The sequence below is a fragment of the Cavia porcellus genome, unplaced genomic scaffold, assembly GCF_034190915.1.
Source record: "Cavia porcellus strain 051 isolate PalLab524CR breed Dunkin Hartley unplaced genomic scaffold, mCavPor4.1 scaffold_7, whole genome shotgun sequence".
Lineage (NCBI taxonomy): Eukaryota > Metazoa > Chordata > Mammalia > Rodentia > Caviidae > Cavia > Cavia porcellus.
The window spans coordinates 19,302,811-19,309,825 of record NW_026947490.1 but is presented as its reverse complement, the minus strand read 5'-3'; positions in this window follow the sequence as shown (position 1 = coordinate 19,309,825).

Genomic DNA, 7,015 nt, shown 5'->3' with positions numbered 1-7,015 from the left:
CTGCAGGAGGAATTTAAGTGACTGGCCCTCCACTTCACTGTGGTACCCAGCAATCAGACAAACATCAACCACACAGTAGGACTCTAAGATACACACTATCAACAGTTGAGACTAGTGGGATTGAAAGACCAAATATTAGCCCCAAAGGTAAAATGACAAAATGTAAGAGCAAAATGCAATCTCAGACATCTAGTCCATCAAGAGCAAGTACAGAAGACACTGAAATAGAACACATTAAAAGTCACACACCTGAAATTTCTGAAAAGATAGCAACTGAAATAAAGAAACAAATCCATGATGCTATAGAGGAAATCAAATTAGAAATACTCTCACATAAAGACAAAAATGAAAACCTTAACAAAGGAGTTGCTCAGAATAACTAGAGAAGATGTAGATTTTTTTAACCATAGGAGCATGGGAAAATGATGGGAACTCTGAGTGAACAAAATAGAAAAGAAGTAGAATGCATGAAACAAACTCAAAGAGATATCCAAGAAATAAACACTTGTATTGAAAGCTGGCAAAACTGTTTGAATGAGGATAGAATTTCAGACCTTGAGGACAGGATGGCAGCTAGTAATCACGAAAGGAAACAACTTTTAAAAATAACAAGGCAGCATGAAATGACAATTCAATAGCTTTGAGATGATACAAAGAGAAGCAATGTAAGACTAATAGGCATCAATGAAGATGCAGGGGTCAATGCAAATGTAATAGGAAAACTATTGGTAGAAGTAATAGTAGAAAATTTTCCAAACATGGGAAAAGAATCAGATTTACAGATAAGTGAGGCACATAGAATGCCAAAAAGTCATAACCAAAATAAGTCTACACCCAGACATAATAATTAAAATCCCAGACTTACATCATAAAAACAGAATACTAAAAGGCGTTAGAGAAAAGACACAACTCACCTATTAGGATCATGCCAGACTTTTCAGCACAAACCCTCAAGTTAAGACAAGCTTCAGGTGAAGTATTTCAAGCCCAGAAAAAATAACTTTCAACCCAGATTGATGTACCCTGCAAAACCTTCTTTGAAATTTAATGGAGAAATAAGATACTTCCATGACAAAGAACAACTGAAGAAATTCATGTCCAACAAATCAACCCTAGAAAGAATACTGAAAGACATAGTAGAGAGAGATAAAACTGACTACAATTCCCAGAACAACAACAAAAAGAAACCATGAAGCAGGGGGAGAAAAACAAAAAACCAACAGCAAGAAAATAACATGACAAAGTTGAACCAGTATATATCAGTTATATCTATCAATGTAAATGGTCTCAATTCAGCTATTAAAAGAAATATATTGACAGAATGGATCAAGAAACAGGACCCAACAATATGCTATATACAAGAAACACATCTGACTCAAAAGGAAACTCATAGGCTAAAGAACAAAGGATGGAAAACAATAAGTAGCAGTGGCTCAAGCGAGTAGTGGGTGACCCAGGGAGAGAACCAGGCAGCCAGCATCTCCCAAGATCTGCACCATATTGGAACTTAGGGCAACTGGGCAACAAAGGAATCCACTCACCTCCCTGGAAGCAGCTGTGGCTCGAGTGAGCGACAGGCAACCCAAGGAGAGAACCAGGCAGCCAGTGTCTCCTGAGATCTGCTCCATGTTGGAACTTAGGGCGCTGGGCAACAAAGCAACCCACTCACTTCCCTGGTAGGCAGCTGTGAGCCTACTGGACTGCAGGCTGAGAATCAAACATTCCATTAGCAAATGGGAGCCAGAGGTCTAAGCATCTCTTGGGAGGATGACTGTAGGCAATTGTCTTAGTTACTTTTTACTCATCGCTGAGACAAAATACCTGAAGCCCAAAGTTGAGAAAGGAAAGGTTTATTTCTTACAGTTTTTGGAGGTTTCAGTCCACACTCAGTTGGTTCCAAGGCAGGCGGGCATGGCTGGGCCACAGTTCATGGCGGCTGCAAACAGCAAGCCGGAACCAGCAAAGAGAGAAAGACACACCTTCTTCCTGCCATTACATCACATCCTGGTTCCACCCCATTGTGGGTGGAGCACTGACACCATCAATCCAAGCACTAGACAATGAACGAATAACAAACGCACAATTCAAACTCATGAGGTCTGGGGGACACAGACATAAACCATGACAGCAATATAACAAATATGAGGGATTTCCTTCTACCATCTCTTTGAAGGCAAATATTGTTATCACTGTTTTGCTTTGTTTTGATTAATTGTATTGCTATATTCAATACTCTGTTTTGATAGGTTTTATGATGCTCTCTATTTGGTTTGATTTTGCTATACCTGATTGAAACAACAACTGTTGTGAAGATAATGAGATATACTATGGTACCTACTACTGTTATCCTGGTATTCTGCTGTGAAGTTCTGAACCAGTTACACTGCATTGTCTTAATTGGCTTTATCCTGTCTTGTTCTGTTGTATTTTACTACCTTTAAAATAAAAAAATAAATAAATCCGACACAATTATAAATATTGTATTGTCTCTTTAGTGTAAAAAATAAATAATAATAATAATAATAAACTGAAAGAGTGATAAGATCCAAAATGTACAACAGACATTGTAATAATGAAAAGGAAAGAAAGTGCTCAAAAAGAAAGAACAACTTGTAGGTTTACACATATAATTGTATATATTTCTAAGTGTGCAAGATAGATTACCATACTACTAATTCTGTTAGTTCATCAAAAAGAATAGTGTGTGCTGTCATTGTTTGTCTGTTCATTTTTATGCTTTGATTTTGTAACTTGAACAATTACTTTTAAGATAACAGTGTGTAACATATTAACTAGTGTTGATTTCTTACTATTTGCTTTTTGAAATTCTGTATTACTTCTACCCTTTTTTCTGTTTTGCTTTTTAAAAATAAAAAAAAAATTTAAATCTGGCTTTCACGGGGCTGGGGATTTAGCTCAGTGGCATAAGCGCCTGCCTTGCAAGCAGGCAGTCGTGAGTTCGATTCCTGGTACCGATAAAAATGAAAAAGACAAAAAAAAAATCTGGCTTTCACAACCTAGCCCCTTTACAAAAGAAAGGGCCTTCTAAAAACAGCTCTCTAAATTAGAGACATAGGACAAACATCCTTACCAGAGATACAGAGAGCACCCCCAGGGCCATGATTCAATTATCAGAGGAGAGAGAAAAAGACAAGATGACAAATCTCACTTCAAGTTTATGCCAGGGTGAGGGAGATAAATCCCAAAGGTAGTAAGGGGCCAAAAAGAAAGATCAAGGACACATGGGCTTCCTGGAGAGATGGGAGATGTCCTATCTTGGAAATTCAAGGCAAAAGAAAGATGTCTAGGTAGAAACCCACAGCACGGCAAGTTAGGACCTAAATTTTCTACCCCATTATTAGTCTTAAAACTGAGGGGCTGGAGGTTTGGCTCAGTGGCATAAGCACCTGTCTTGGAAGCAGGCAGTCGTGAGTTTGATCCCTGGTACCGATAAAAAGGAAAAAGACAAAAAAAAAAAAAACTGAGAGAGAACAAAATGCAGAGAGACTCTCATACTTAGTCTTTTCCCCCTTTTTATGGGGGCTGAAGCACCACTTAGCCCACCACATTCATCCCTGAATGGCTTCTTAGCCCTGGACAGAGTTAGCTCCCCAAAGTTTAAAAAAGGCTTTTCCAGAGTATCCTCTAGGAAACCAAGAGAGATAACTAAATGAAGAGAATATAAATTATAATACCATCTGCCAATATGCCTGTTTTACAAAATAATAGAATAAAGTGGTTCATATCCAATTGTTCTTGATTCTTAAATGGCATCTCAAATGAATGCCTCAAAGACATTTTACTGACCTTCCCCAGTTACCTGTCTGAGGATCAACCAACTTTCCTTGCTCCAGTAAAAAAAATTCAGATCTTAGGTCTCCAATAGAGAGAAAGCACAACCCAAAAGCCCCACTTTTTGCATTCCCTTCTGTAAAAAGAACACAGACACACACAGAGAGAAAAGAAGAGTGATAGCAGCTCCAGATATGGGTTATATCATAAACTAAAATGATAGTTGACCCTGATTCATTAAAAAAAAGTCCATGGGGGCTGGGGATTTAGCTCAGCAGCATAAGCACCTGCCTTGCAAGCAGGCAGTCGTGAGTTCGATCCCTGGTACCGATAAAAACAAAAAAACACCAAAAAAAAAAAAAGTCCATGGACAAATACATCTGAATGCACTCTGATTTATAAACAATTGTCTTATATGTGCTTGGTGAGTCTCTCTGTTTAATTTGTGCTAATGACCAATTGCAACACCTGCAACACCTGCAGCTGTTTTGTTTGAGCTCAACAATTCCTTTTCATTCTTTCTTTTTTAATTTTCATTTAAAAATTTATATAGGTTAAAAATATATGTGTACAATTTAAGTTGGCTTATAGATAAAATAATTATCATGAGGTTGAGGACACACTTTCACCCAGGTAACCAATCAAGTTGATATCAAGACTGATTTTGCAAATGCAATGCCTATTATTGTCTATGTACAGTAACTTGGGAGTCTTTCACTGGCCAAAACAATGGGTTAATTATTATGACCCAGTTCTCACAGACCATCTAAAAATTTGTTAAGATAACTAAATGGATATCCCTTGGGCTTTAAAAAAAAATGCTAGCCAAGACTCCCCTTTGTGAATAAAGGAGTAACTGTTTAAAAACTTAAGTTTATTTCAGTCTTTATATAATAATGGGACCCCAAATAGTTTCTATAATCTTATGGGAGGCATACCCAAAAAACATTGCTAAATAGAATATTATTATATGTTTACATTGGTTGTCATCCAAAAGTTAGATCCTCCATGAGTAAAGCAATAAGGATTTCCTATTAAAAGATATTTGTGATGCTAAACTACATTTAAAAACAAAGAGATAATGAGATCCTTTGTCCCAAAAATTTTTTTAATTTAAATTTTTAAATAAAAATAAATAAAAGACAAAGGTTTCCATATAGCTGTGTCACTCATTATTATTGATTCCATGATGGACTAAATGTATTCATGTGTTTCAGGTATACAGATCTTTAAAGATACAGAACTAAAAAGCATCTCATCACATTGGTGGCTTCCAGGCTAGGTTTGTTTATGGTCATAAATTTTTCTTTTAAACTCACATATCTGCCTTTCTCTTACATGTGATAAGAGATACATGTCAAGACACCAGCTAAATGATATTTTAATTGTTACATGCTGTGCATTTTATGTACATATCACTACACTTAGAGAAATTTAAGCACTACACAGTCCAGACAATGTCACACACTAAAAATTAAAGGCTGAAGATTAAAAACTCCTACAGTGCATCCATAGACAGGTGTATTCTCCAATTAGGTAAGTTTCTATATGTTTTATAATTAGATAAAGATAGCTGACTAAAAAGCTATTCTATATTTAGATGGACATTTACCTGTATTTCAAAGATAATTATGTCGACTTCCAGAAAAATGGTGAAACGGTGAGCAGCAGAAGAAAAAACCTCTCCAAGTTTTGGTATCCAGACCCTGGAATAAAGCAACATGAGGAAGAAAAGGAGGAGAGAAGTGGGTCACTTTTTAGCTCCTTTTTCAGTGGGAGAAATAAACCTGTAGTTTGACATGTAAAACAAGGAAGCTGAGGAAAATTCAACTACTGCCAGAGAAAAGCTTTAGTCCATTAATGGTCACCTCATTCAGAAGTATCATTCACAGTAAAGCAATGGGAGGCTAATGTTGCTCAGTAATGTGACCTCCAAACTAGTAACTTTTTTTTTGTCTTTTTTTTTTTTCATTTTTACCAGTACCAGGGATTGAACTCACGACTGCCTGATTGCAAGGCAGGCGCTTATCCCGCTGAGCTAAATCCCCAGCCCCTAAACTAGTAAACCAGGTCCAGTTTGAGAGCTTGTATTTTCCCTTGGCAACAACACTTTCCTTTAATTCTTCAAATATGGCTTCCTTGAGACTTTGTCTCCTCTACTATCCCATGTCTGCGCCTCTTTAAGATAGTTTCTATACACTGGTTGTTGCTTTCTCACTTCTGAATCTTTTGAATGTCTTTGAAAGTTTTGCTGAAATTGCTATTTTTATTACAATTCATAGCAACACAGGGTTTCTATCTCTCCCTGGGGGTTGTAGCTACTGAGTTTTTGTTTAGAAAATTGCCTAGATTAGCCTGTGGCGCCTGTTTCTCTTGCAATATGTGACTACACATGTCTATGCTTAACTTTCTATTCTTGTCTTGTTAGTGTGGTTAAACCTGGCTTCTAGAAAGGCTAGCTCTAAATCAATAGTCCTTAGTTGTTACCCAAGTTTGGTCAGAGGATTACTTCTCCTCATTAATCAAAACACTTCTTTGGCTGTAGGATCTGTGAAGTTCAGAGGTTAGGCAGGTTACATGTCTGCACTAGCTTTTCTTTCTGCAAATACAGTACCTTATATGCAGCAAGAAATATTAGAAAGCTCTTGGTTCTCTCCTGAGTGCATAAGCAGACCAGCACATGTATAAAGACTCCAGATCCCCTGAGATATTTGAGTGTATCAAGACTCATTATAATTAACTTGTTGTATTCTTTTTATTCTTCACGGTGGTGTAGATGTTGCATTTACTTGCTACTGATTGCATATCAACATTTGTTTTGTGTTTGTGTCTATATTATACTTATAGGTCTCTTTTCTGTTGTTAAGGTTGGTTCAGTGAAACTTTTATTGGTTCTTATTGTATATCAATATGCAGTTTGTATGTGACTCTATTATCATTGTCTTATTTTTTTATTTATTATCAGTACATGTTTGCAGTACATAATGTTTACATTCCTTGTGTGGAGCTGGTACATGTATATGCCATCTTAATTCATTTTTCATCTCCTTTCCCACCCCTTTCCCCATCATCTCTTGACCTTCTTCCTATTTGAGAAAAATGTCTTCCTACTTTGTATTAACTATCTTTATTTTGCTCTTAGCTTTATTATTGTTGCTGATTTTTTCATTATTGCCAGGGTGTCACACTTGCTGCTATTAATTTCTTTTTGCTGTATGCAAAT